The sequence below is a fragment of the Ambystoma mexicanum genome, chromosome 6q, assembly GCF_040938575.1.
Source record: "Ambystoma mexicanum isolate Mex_15411 chromosome 6q, UKY_AmexF1_1, whole genome shotgun sequence".
Classification (NCBI taxonomy): domain Eukaryota; kingdom Metazoa; phylum Chordata; class Amphibia; order Caudata; family Ambystomatidae; genus Ambystoma; species Ambystoma mexicanum.
This window is the reverse complement of record NC_090937.1, coordinates 838,738,810-838,752,065: the sequence shown is the minus strand read 5'-3', so window position 1 is coordinate 838,752,065 and position 13,256 is coordinate 838,738,810.

Sequence of the window (13,256 nt, the reverse complement as noted above, 5' to 3'; positions counted from 1 at the left end):
CTGCCCTATTAGTTTCGTCCACTCCGTCCATTTCTTCTGCTTTGTTTACTTAATTTATTCCATCCATGTTATCTATGTCATCTATTCTATCACATTTGTTCGCTCCATTCATTCCATCGATTCTACCTATGCCATCTACTCTAGCGAATCTATCTATTCTGTCCACTTTGTCCATTCATCAATTCCATCTACGTTAGCAGTTCCATCCACATTATCCGTTCCATCCGTTCCATCCATCTATTACCTGTTCCTTAAATCCTATCCAGTTCATCCATTCAGTCCAGTTCGTCTATTTTATCTTGTTCATCCATTCTATCTGGTTTGTTCATTCTATCCAGTTTGCCTATTCTATCCAATTTATGCATTCTGTTTAATTCATCAATTTTATCTATTCTAGTTCATCTGTTCTATCCATTGCGTCTACTCCATCTGTTCTGCCTCTTCTGTCAATTCTATCCACTCCATTTCGCCTATCTATTCCATCAGCTCCATCCGCTTTGTGCGCTCTGTCCGCGTTATCTGGTTCAGTCCACTCTGTCCAGTTCCATCTACTTTGTCAAGTTCCATCCACTCTGTCCAGTTCCATGCACTCTGTCCAGTTCCATCTATTCTATCAAAGATACTATCCAGATTCATCAATGTCATCCAATTTCATCCACTCCACCCATTTTGTCAGTCAATCTACTCCATCTGTCCAGTTCCATCCAGTTCCATCCAGTTCCATCCGGATCCATCCAGTTCCATCCATTCATCCAGTTCCATCCATGTCATCCAGTTCCATTCATGCCATCCAGTTCCATCCCACTCATCTAATTTGATCCACTCCTGTCGAACGGAAAATAATATCGTGCCTCCTTTATTGTATATATTGGCCTAAGCCCAGTCGCTCTGCGAAGAAATCCGCGCTTCAAGGTTCTGACCTTAGATCGATTAAGCTGCCATTTTAGGTTCATCCACCATTTTGATTCTCACTCCAAAGTCACCCTGTGTTCTAAAATGGTGGACAGTGTTCTTCTGTTAGTAACATGGCCGTCTTGATCTCTGTATGCATGTTAATGCTTAAAACTGCCCGTAGGCCAAATGTTAGGGTCATGTACTGAGACCTTGTCCTTCATTGACCTATAGGTCGAGGATTACCTGTGCCAACAATACTAATCCGTGAGCATATATTAAGCACAATGTTGTGTAAACACTAAACGTGAACACCTGTTGAACTACATTGTATTAAAATATGTACTAAGGCTTATGTTAAATCCAAGAATATACTGTTGCTATTGTGACTTGTTGGACATATAAACTAAATGTGATCCATATGCATATAGCTGGGCGAGTCAGAGGTGAACTCGGCACGAACCCTAGATTGGGAATTATTAACGTACAGAGGGGCTGAACATCATGTTACAAAACTGTATAATAGGTACGAATATTCTGATGTACAGCCCCACTCACTTCACACACCGAACAGGGCTGGTATTCGCTGTGTCGTACTGAGGGCCTGATAGCTATCTGTTGCTTTGTCCTTTGAAAACTGTTCAGTTGTAGAATAAAGATCTGTGTATCTTTGTAAGCCCGTGTTGGTGTATTTCCTTTTGGGGTACTCAGCCTCGATATTCTCTTTTTGCTTTCACACTCCGTCCCCACTATCATCCTATTCACTTCATTTCATCCGATTCATCTATTTTATATGCTTCATCCACTATATCCATTCCATCCACTCCGTCCATTCCACCCACTATGTCCGTTCCATGTCCACTCTGTGTGTTCCATGTCTACTCTGTTGGTTCCATCCACTCAGTGCGTTCCATCCACTCTGTACGTTTCATCCACTCTGTTCGTTCCATCGATCCAGTCTGTCCGTTCCATCATCCACTCTGCCCGTTCCCTCCATCCACTCTGTCCGTTCCATCCATCCACTCTGTCTGTTCCATCTACTCTGTCTGTTCCATCCACTCTGTCCGTTCCATCCACTCTGTCCGTTCCATCTACTATGTGTGTTCCATCTACTCTGTCCATTCTATCAGCTCTATCTGTTCTATCCACTCTATTTGCTCATCCACTCTATTTGTTCTTGAATTTGAATGAAGAATTAAAGACACTTTCTAGGCAGAGAGAGATGTGAAATTAGTAAAAGGCAGTAGTGAAAGGGAGAGAGAACGAAGGAAGAATGATTGAATGACCTTAATGCTGAACAAATGGAGATGGTATTGGTTTAGGCGGGAGAGAGGGTGGTAAAATAAAGAATATTGTGATCAGATGAGTAAATCAGTGGCAGCTGGCGAGATTTTATAATTGGAGGGGTGAAGATAGTTCACATAAAATGCCAGGGCGACGAACATACTGAGGGAGCCTGAATCATCCAACGGGGAGTTTGGAGAAAATATTTTAAATAATGGGTTAACATAATGCATTATAAGGCATATTTTCTGTGGTATTGGGTAAAAAACTAGACAGTTTGTAAATGGTTTTGTAGAGTAACTCCAATCCAAAAATGTAAAAGATGCAAGTCACTAACGGTGCATAAGCGCATTTCCCAATGCATTTGAATTATGCCTTTGCCCACAATATATGCCAATACAAAAACATGTTTAAGCTGGCTGTGCCCATACATTTCCATGCTGGCTGAACCAATATATGCCAGTATTCCCATGTGAGGACATACTCATGATTGCTTTGCACATAATGCCATTAATGAAACTATAAGAACATATGTCCATGCTGGTTCTGCCTTCACAAGCCAGTATACCTTTGAAGCAACATACTCCTGTTGGCTTTGCCATTAAAAATGCCATGCCACAATATGAAACATATTGAAACTGGCAGCACCAACATTCAGAAACATGTAATAGCACATCATGCTTGCTTTATCAGAGAAGCTCTGTAAAAAAACACCATGGCCCTCATTACGACCCTGGCGGAGTGGGATACCGCCAGCGGTAATCGCGGCGGACCCGTCCGCCCTACTACGAGTTCCCTTAGCGCCATGGAGGTTTTCTCCGCCTGGTTTTACCGGGCGGAGAAAACCATGGCGCTAAGGGACCTCGTTGTTAATTACGCCGCCGTACTTTACGGCGGCGTAATTAACTCCTTCCCCACTCCCATTATACCCTATGGGGCAAGAATGGGAATGGGGAAGGGTAAAATGGGGATTGGGGATTTACCGCTCCGCCAAGGTCGGCATGGGGTGGTAAGTCCGCCAACCCCCATGGCGCTATCGGCGGCTTTCCGCCATGCTCCGCGGTGCATTTTGCACCGCGAATTCCGCCAGGGTCGTAATGAGGGCCCATGTCACAGTAAAAAAAATGGCTAGACTGGCTGAACAAAAATGTTACTCTACCCACATAAAAACTTTCCATTCTTGCTTTATTATAGATGTCCACTAAACAATGACATGCCAATGAATTAGCTGTATCAAAATGCCAGTCCAGCTAGGTAAAAACACCTAACATGCTTGCTTTACTAAAGATGTCCAGAAAACAAATGTCATGTCACAGTAATAAATGGGTAGAGTGGCTTTCCCAAAATGCCAGTCTAGCCTCATAATAAACCTTAACATAGTTGTTTTATCATAGATGTCCAGGAGAAAAAAATGGCATGCCAAAGTATTAAATGGTTAGACGGGCTGCCCCAAAATGCCAGTCTATCCATGTCATAATACAGAACATGTTTGCTCTATCATAGATGCCCAGGAAAAAATAATGTCATGCCACTGTAATAAATGGCTAGACTGGCTTTCCCAAAATGCCAGTATAGCCACATAATTACACTTATCATGCTTGTTTTTATTAATCAATCAAACCAATTTTATTCAGCTATAAAAGCCATCAAAGTTCATCATACAATCAAAAAAATGTCATGACACATTCTGAAATATCTAGACTGGCTGCCCCAAAATGCCTGTGTGGCCATGTCATGACTCTGAACATGTTTGCTTTATCATAGATGTAGAGGAAAAATAATGTCCTGCCACTTTAATGAATGGCTAGACTGGCTGCCCCAAAATGACAGGCCAACCACATAATAACACTTATCATGATTGTTTTATCAATCAATCAATCAAACCAACTTTATTCAGCAATAAAAGCCATCAAATTTCATCATACAATCATAAAAGTTACAAGTAGACATAAAAACGAGAATACAAATTGCAGATGTAATCATAAAACAATGTAAGACAGTTCAAAACGCTAAGAGACAAGTTAGGGAGAGTGTACTCTCAGCCCTGATACCATTCTCTAACTGTTTTATGCCTTGTAGCATTAAAACATTTTACAATCTTTTACCCTGACACACAGTTTCCTACAACATGACCAGGATCAATGGACGTAATAAAATACTAAAACAAATCAGAATTTTAAACAGGAAGTGTAAGAAGAATATAGGAAGAGTATACTCACTGCCCTAATGCATTTCCTTGTACTTCATCATAGCTGAAGATATGACTATGGTATGCCATCTGTTGTTCTAACACACATAGTAGTCTTAAAACTAATCAATTTTCAAAACAGGAAGATGTAAAAATGAAGCATAGGGAGAGTATACTCACAGCCCTTAGGGAAACCTCCAAGTCAGAAGGAGTGAGAATCTAGACAAAAGTGACCCCAAAGGCAATGTCAAAGTGGAATTGGGCAGGGATGAGACATGGAAGCGCATACATGGACATGGGAAGTAAACCGAGGAAAGGTTTCAGCACTGGTAGGATGGTAATCAGGCCAGCTTTGCCATTAATACAGCTCCCCCTCTAATGCCTTATGGGCAGTGTTCCAGCAGGAGGTCAGGTTCAGAAGGGGTGCCATTTAGGCATTCAGTGGCTGCGAGTACTACATCAACCAATGACCATTGCAGCTAATCGCAGTATAAATGATAGTATAGCGCCCCATTTTGCAATGGTTAAGGTTCCAAAATTAAAGGTTGTCACGTGGGAAGACCAAGACACGTTAAGAAAGAATTGTGCCCCCTGGATTCGGTACACAAAGGGCTGTTGATTTATAATTAGGGGTGATATTGTGAACTGCAAGCAACTTTCTTCTCCCAGTAGTGAGTTTGATTGTATCCAGGTTTTTATACCTTGCCAGGACCTGATGGATGGGTGTTTGAACTATGAGCCTGGGGGAGTGGGCAGACACGGGGAGGTTTACCTGTCTCTGAAAAAAGCTGAGGGAATGGATATTGGCCTGGTTGAAATAGATTGACCAAGCCCAGATGTATCCATTCCCACACAAAACAACTCAATCTATTGTCCTGGAACATTGCAGATGTAGCAAAACATCTAGAAGATCCACAATGGATTGACTTTGTGCAAGGCTTCCATGTTGTTATGCTACAGGACACTTGAGCTGAGGAAGTGGCCATGCTTCAAGGTTATCAAACTTTTCAAATCCCAGCAGCCAAAGGTCCTAAGCACAGGTCAAGTGGTGGCCTCCTAGTCATGGTGGACATTACCTTGGATTGGGAAATTGCTTCCAGGTCAACAGGCCTGGATGAACTTCAACACCTGGTGTCATGTACAACAGGAGAGGAACAAATGTATTTGTTCAATTTATACAGCAGGCCTGTCCTCCCATATGGGTTGACTTTCATTGAAAAATGTCAGGATCTTGTAATGACTTGGGAATGCACAGATAGCTTGAAGGCCCACATATTGCTGGTGGGGGACTTTAATTTACAAATGGAACCCAACAGCGAACTAGAAGAGATGTGGGACGACCAAGATGTGGTTTGGGATATTCCACTTATGGTGTCTAACAGAATCAGGAAGATACACTGTTTTGCTTGTTTGATCATAGATGCCCAGGAAGAGAAATGTCATGTCACAGTATGAAATGGCTAGAATGTCTGCCCCAAAATACCAATCTCACTGCGTAATAACTTTAAGAAAATCAAGTGCATTTTTTACTGGATATCTATCTTAGATTCCCAGTAAAAAATGCTGTTTTTCACACAACCCCTCACACATACCACTGCACAGTTTCCCAGCCTGCATCCCCAATGGGCCATGCAAGGCTGGGGAAGCAAAACACTGTCTGGCCTTTCATGACCCATTGGATATGCATGCTGTGTAACATCATTGTCAAAGTTCCGAGTTTCCCTTTGAACATTTAAGCTCCTGGACTCTTGGGCTGGCAAGGCACCTCCATTATGGACGAGTCACCCCTGGAGTAAATAGTGTAAGCAGATACATCATCTGGAGACCAGGGAAATGGCAGCGCTGTGCAGTATAAATCAGCTTAACAAAACAACATATTATGTAAGAAAGACGAGAACCTTAAATCAAGAGAAGAACTTGAGATGTGAGGAGAGCAAGGAACTTGATTCAATGAAAGGAGTCAATAAGAGCTAAGAAGGGAGAGGATGAGTAAGTAGGGATGAGGTGAAGATTTTAGTCACAGAGGACAAAGAATGCAGAGAGGAAAGAATCATCCTAGAAAGTTGAAACAGGGCTGGGAAGTATGTGAAGAATGAGGAAATAAAGAGACAGAGAAAGTAGAGAAATGGCATTCAAAAGATGGGAATACTGCAAGATTATGATGAATGAATGACAAGAATCCATGAAGAGTGAAATAGGATACCAACACCTCCCCCTTCACTGGTGAGGTGAGGCATATGAACACAGTACGTGCTGGAGGAGAAAAAATAGGCTGGGTGAATGTGTTAGAAGGGGAATTCCAGGTTTCAGTAAGACAGTGGAAATAAGTTGAATCTGAAAAACAGATACAAAATGAAATGAGATTAATTACAAACAGAGTGAGCATTCCAAAGCCAAATATTAATGGGAAATATGGTAGGAGATGAGAGAGGGTGGGATAAGAGATTAAGCAAATTACAGGAACTCAAAAACGATGAGGAAGACATTCTAGCAGAATGATGTACTGTAATGGAGAAACTCATGAAGATGAGAAGAAAAACATGAAAGGCGGAGAGATTGAAGGTCGTTAGAAGAAAGTGAAGGAAATAGTGAGAAGAGGCACTAAGAAATGCCATGACATGGGTGAGTTAATAATACAAGAGACGGGAGAAGTTAATGCGGGAAGGAAGGGATTTTCAATGTACCATTCAGCCAGTCAATAAATGTTTATTTTGGACCATGTACATAAAACATGTAAAAACTATACAATAACAATTTCACAATACTACAAAATAAAGCAGAAGACAATAAATTCCAAACAGCTAAACTGCATTTGCAACAACATTGTCTCAATTAGCAATTAACATACATAAAAACACAGTTAAAGCATATTTCAGTAAACCAGTCATATATTTTTTTATTGATTTAGTTGACATTAATCAACCTTACAATATCATTCCATTAAAATGTACAAATTCATATTCCAAAACCAAAACATATTCGAATACATTTTTCTTATACATATTCATAATCAAATTGAATCAAATTGAACCTATACATATATATACACATAATTGAATCATACAAAAGGCAAAAAAAAATAAAAAACAGCAATCTCATGCCATCATATTCCATGATTCTAAGACTAAATACCATATCCATATGTACGTATTTCTAGAAACAGTCATCAACAACTTCTAGCACCGGCTCCAACAAAATTACTACGAAATGTGTACAACAATCACATTCTGGTACACTATACACTGGAATCTGGTACCAGTTGTAAACTTGCTAGAAAATTCACTGTGGCTAATTGAATAATTGAATAGGTAGATGAGAGCAACTCATAACAGTAGACCAACACACCTTCTCCTCAAGATTCCCTAGATATTTACAATGTTTCGCAAAGTGAATTTGTCTACTGTTCCTCAGGCACAGACACTGGGTTATCAGATGTTCTAAAGTATATGGAACCCCTCTTATGGTACAGAAGCGAAATAAGTTATCACTAGGTAACATTAGATGCCGTTTTGTCAGCACCTCTTTTGTGTGCTATAGGTTAAACCATAAACGTATAATTGCGAGTCTATTGGATGGTGTAGGTGCTCTCAACAAATAGGGAGGAAGGATGCGCAATTTCTTTGGTGGAAATCTACTAATGTCACCTCCTTGATATTGCATACATATATCGCAAGTATTGATCCAATCGGCACAATTTAACTTCTCTTTAGCTTTATCAGGATTTGAAACCAATAATTCAATAGTTATATCAGCAGTGCCCAAGGTTTGACAGACCTTGTTTACCCAGGTTGTCATGAACCGATCTTTTGTGCCAAACATATAAACAGAAAGTAACCGCAATGTAACATTGTCATTGGTTGATATGAGACATTTCCTGAAGAGGGAGCAGAGTCTCCAGTTATAGAGTGCTTTGAGGGAAACAAGACCCAGTTCGTACCTAATCCAGGCATGCGGCACACAAGCTGGTAGACAGAGAATTTGTTTCCAGAATCTGGCTTCCCAATGGTCAAATTGAAAAGGAGTAGAAATTGGGAGGGTTTCCAGGCCATATAAAATCGCTGGGATTGCCTTCTGGTTCGAATATGACCAAGCTGGCTTAATGGAGAATTCTCCATATTTGAACATGATTAACTTTGTTTGAGCTGTGCCTGTGTCAAGTTTCCTCTCCACCCACTCCAGCTGGGTTCTGACATTATTAACACCCTCAAAACACATTCCCAGGTATGTGTAATGTGCCACTCATTGCAGTTCTACCTGATTGATTGACCAATGATATTGTCTGGAACCAGCCCTTGTTGGCGTGTACACAACAATCAGCATTTTCTGGGTGTTGAATCTGAGTTCATTCAGTTGGATATAAATCTGAAAGGCTGTCAGAAAATGTTGAAACCCTTTTCAGTTTTGGAAATCAGCACCAAATCATCTGTGTACATCAAAGCCTTCATGGCGTACGTGACCAATTTTGGTGAATCTGAGACAATCTTGAGAAACACATTTTTGAGGTCATATATGAAATAATTAAAGACAGATGAAGCCAGCAAACACCCACGCACTGTTTTGATTGGGGCAGACAACACTCCATTTAACGAGAGCCGAACACGAAGGGATGTGTCAGAGGCAATGCATGAATGATTTCAAATAGTGTAGTTAGACATTGATCTCTGACAAATTTTTCAATGATAGCACTCTCGAGATTGAATCGAACGCAGAGTGTAGGTCTACGAATGCAAAGTATGCTGGTTGTTTCGTAGCATGACACTGTGCTTTAATTGCATTCAAACATAACAGATTCATGTGCATGCCCATGCCCGGGACAAAAGCTGTTTGGTACGGATCGCGTAGATGGTTTGCCTTGGTCCAGGCATTGAAATCCCGCAACACCAGTTTTGTGAAGAGGGGCGTCCAGTAAGGCGATGGGCCTGTAATTTTGAGGCAAGGAGGGATTTCCCTTTTTGAAAATGGGAATAATTACTGATGTTTTCCATGAGGCCGACACCTTGCACATTTTCACTGTTAATTGTAAAATCTGATCTAATATGATCGCCCGCTCGTGAACATTTTATTTTATTGTAACGTTAGTGATGCCATCAGGTCCAGCAACTCTAGATGTATTTGCTTGTCGTATAAGCACTTCAATGCTTGTTGGAGAAAACTCCAAAGACCAGCCAGCTGCACTTGGACAGGCCAGTTGCGTTTCCCCAAAATCAGGATCAGCATACAGATCAGCAAAATACTCAACCCATTTATCTTCTTGGACAGCCATAAGTTGCGCATCAGCTTGTGAATTACCAGCTTGATTATTAAGTAGCATCCACATCTGCGCAGAATTTTTGCTCGCCATCGCACTGGCCATGGGTTCGCTGTTGTGTTGAAACATAATGTGTTTTCTTGATTTGACCCAATTTTTATACACACATTTGACATGATATATTACCTGCTGCTAAAATGATCTTTCTTTTTTTCCGATAGGCAGCACGCACAATTTGTATATCATAATCAAGGACATGCTGATGCTTCACATGAGCTGTTAGGGGCCCGGTGATGGTATTGATGAATGGTAGCAGTAACTTTGTGTAGTGTACTGGTGTGGCCGCCCTTGCGTTATTTTCCAGAGAGTGTCTATATGCCGACACCTTTGCATCCAACCATTTTAATAGATTTTTTGCAGAATTAATGGCCACTGAATGGTTTGTACAGAGTCTTCTATTCTGAACACAATGACCTGCAATGGTTAATGATAACAATTTATGATTACTATTTGATGATTCATAAAGGATCAGGCTCTTGACCTGTTGAAAGTGTAGAGTGTCTACATAAATGTAATCAATCATGCTTGTACTGCTATTTCTAAACCATGTGGTGTGGGCGGGAACATCACCACTTACAGCTCCATTGACCATGTGAAATTGTCTTTCTTTCATAATTGACATCCATTTTGGGACGTCTTTAGATTGACGATTTGGATTCCAACAATCTAGGTTTAAATCTCCTAGAATAATAGTGTGTGTTATGTTGATTGCAGTGTTGATTAAGTGCAAAATTCTATTTAGAGCGTTGTAAAAAGCCTCATCTGGCATTGCCACTGGGTTGCGATACAAATTGACTAAAGCTATATAATTCATGTTCCAACTTTAATTTTTACCAGCTGAATAAATGCACTTTCTGTCGCCCACTCGCTAAATGTCAGGACGGAGCCAGGCGGAGTCTGGGCAGCAGAGTCTATTGGAGTGCCTGGAACTACGGTTGTGCCTAGTGGAAGCTGCTTTGTGGGCTAGGAGTTGAAGAAGTCCAGTCCTCTTTTTGTGTGAACTAATATAATCCCTGACTATCCGCGGTGCGGGCCGCAGAGTCTGGGCAGCAGAGTCTATTGGAGTGCCTGGAACTACGGTTGTGCCTCGTGGAAACTGCTTTGTGGGCTAGGTGTTGAAGAAGTCCAGTCCTCTTTTTGTGTGAACTAATATAATCCCTGCCTATCCGCGGAGCGGGCTGTGGAGTCTGGGCAGCAGAGTCTATTGGAGTGCCTGGAACTACGGTTGTGCCTCGTGGAAGCTGCTTTGTGGGCTAGGAGTTGAAGAAGTCCAGTCCTCTTTTTGTGTGAACTAATATAATCCCTGCCTATCCGTGGAGCGGGCTGGGGAGTCTGGGCAGCAGAGTCTATTGGAGTGCCTGGAACTACGGTTGTGCCTCGTGGAAGCTGCTTTGTGGGCTAGGAGTTGAAGAAGTCCAGTCCTCTTTTTGTGTGAACTAATATAATCCCTGCCTATCCGTGGAGCGGGCCGCGGAGTCTGGGCAGCATAGTCTATTGGAGTCTTTTGGGATCTGTGGGCTCGGTGGTCCCGGGGCTCTGTGGTTGCCCTGCGTTTTTTTTATTTAGAAGGTCTTGAGAGGCACATCGGACCAGCTGGGACTTGTGCGGAAAAGGAGGGGGCTGTGTGCAATGAAACAAAACGAAAATTGTGGGTGAGAGAGTGCCTGAACTAATCGTGTTGACTTTTGCGAGCGGGAAACTGCGAGGAGTTTCCTTTTGATCCCGCCCGCCTTTGGCACATTGCTACTGGTTTATGCCTTTTTCCATCGCACTAGCCCGGCAACATCATAAGTGTTAGCAAGTGCCTGAACTAATCGTGTTGACTTTGCCTGCGGGAGACTGCGAGGAGTTTCCTCTTGATCCCGCCCGCCTTTGGCACATCGCTATTGAATCCTGCTTTCATCTCCCGTTCCAGCCCTGTGCCACTAGTAGTGTAACAACGCTCTTGAAGGTGTATGGCCAGTGCTGGAAGAGTCTTCAGGAGGCCGTGACAGTTTTCTTTTGACTCCGTTCGGAATTGTTCCATAGTCATCGGCTTTATATTTCTATCAAATAGTCCAGCGTTTTAAACATTTTTTTTTTACGAATGTAAAGGAAATTGTCATAAGAATTGTAACCAGTGAGAGTGTGATTACGAGGTCTTCTTTTTGTCTTTGTTTTTACTTGCATTCTGCTTCCCCAGAAGCTGAAGCTCCGGGGTTTAATTATTATTTTAGTAACCACCGTTCAGACTTTGGTGTGTGGAAAAGGAGATAGTGTGGCTTTGCCAGTTTCTGGGTCTAGTGGCCTAAACTTGAACATGGCCCTAAGATACTAACTTCATTGATAATAAAGGTTTTTGAAAATATAAAGGGCGATGTGAGGACCCATACTGGTATTCTCTTGGAACTGACCAAAGACATCGAGCAATTAGAGTTTGGAGTCGTTGGTCGTTCTAATGCATTAAACACCTCAATCCATGTTTCATTGACATCTCTGTCTGAACAACTGTCATTACATAAAAATGAGATATTGAATCTTAAAGTTTTATTGCAAGATCTAATTAAAGAGGGGAAGTATTCTAAGGAAATGATCCAGTCTCTCCTTCATGAGAAGGACAAAGGTATTCGAACTCAGAAAGGACAGAACGTTATGACGGAAGTGGAGGAATTACCTTTGGCCGATGACACCCCTCTCTCACAATCAGTCCTAGAGGAATTTTGCAGACTGGCTCAGGTAGTGGAGATAAAACTATCATCCCCGCCACCCTCCTTAAAAAATCCCCCAACGGAAGATACTAATCAGGCAGAAATACAAGAGGGCGAAATATGGGAAGATGGCTCCCAACAAACAGAAGGAGAAGACAAGAAGAAAGAAAGGGGCTAAGCTATTGCAAGGCCCCCAGCTTCTTCTGCCACAGGTAAAGAAAACAAAGAACATGAAGGCAAAAAAACCTCAGAGCTTGGCCTTAAACGGCTTTATTAAGAACCTATCTGTCCGTCCAGCACCGTCTAAAATAGGTCAATCTGGGTGTCAGACCCTCCCCAACAGCGCAATAGAAAGGGAGCAAAAAAAGTAAAGTACTTAATCTTAACTAGTCCCTGGAGAAGGACGGTCTGATGGTGTCAAAATTACAATAGGAATTCAAACCAATCTGACCCGAGATGAAGGAGAAGATGTCTTAAAGCCCCAGAAAATGGCAGTCGGGAAATCAATCAAATGGGCCCCTATTTTCCTTCCAAAACCAAAAGTGGAAAAAAAGAAAATAGTGCCCCCCTCGGGGCCTGGTCTGAAAATGGTGCCAATCTTTTCAAGCTGTCTAAAGAAGAACAAAGATATAACAAGAGGCTCATCAGTTTTGGGGCTGGTACCAGTCAGTATTCCCCATGTTCAGCTTGATATTCATTCTGCTACACATTCAGCAAAAATCTCAGGGAATATAAGCCCCACAGACTCAATACAAGACACCAAAATACCAACGATGGAGGATAAAAGAAAGGAGCCGAAGACCACTCAAGGAATCTTGGGTCCCTATGCATTACCAAAGTTATGGTTCACTTGTTACAAGCCAATATTAAATCCAAGATTCTTGAATCGAGGACTAAT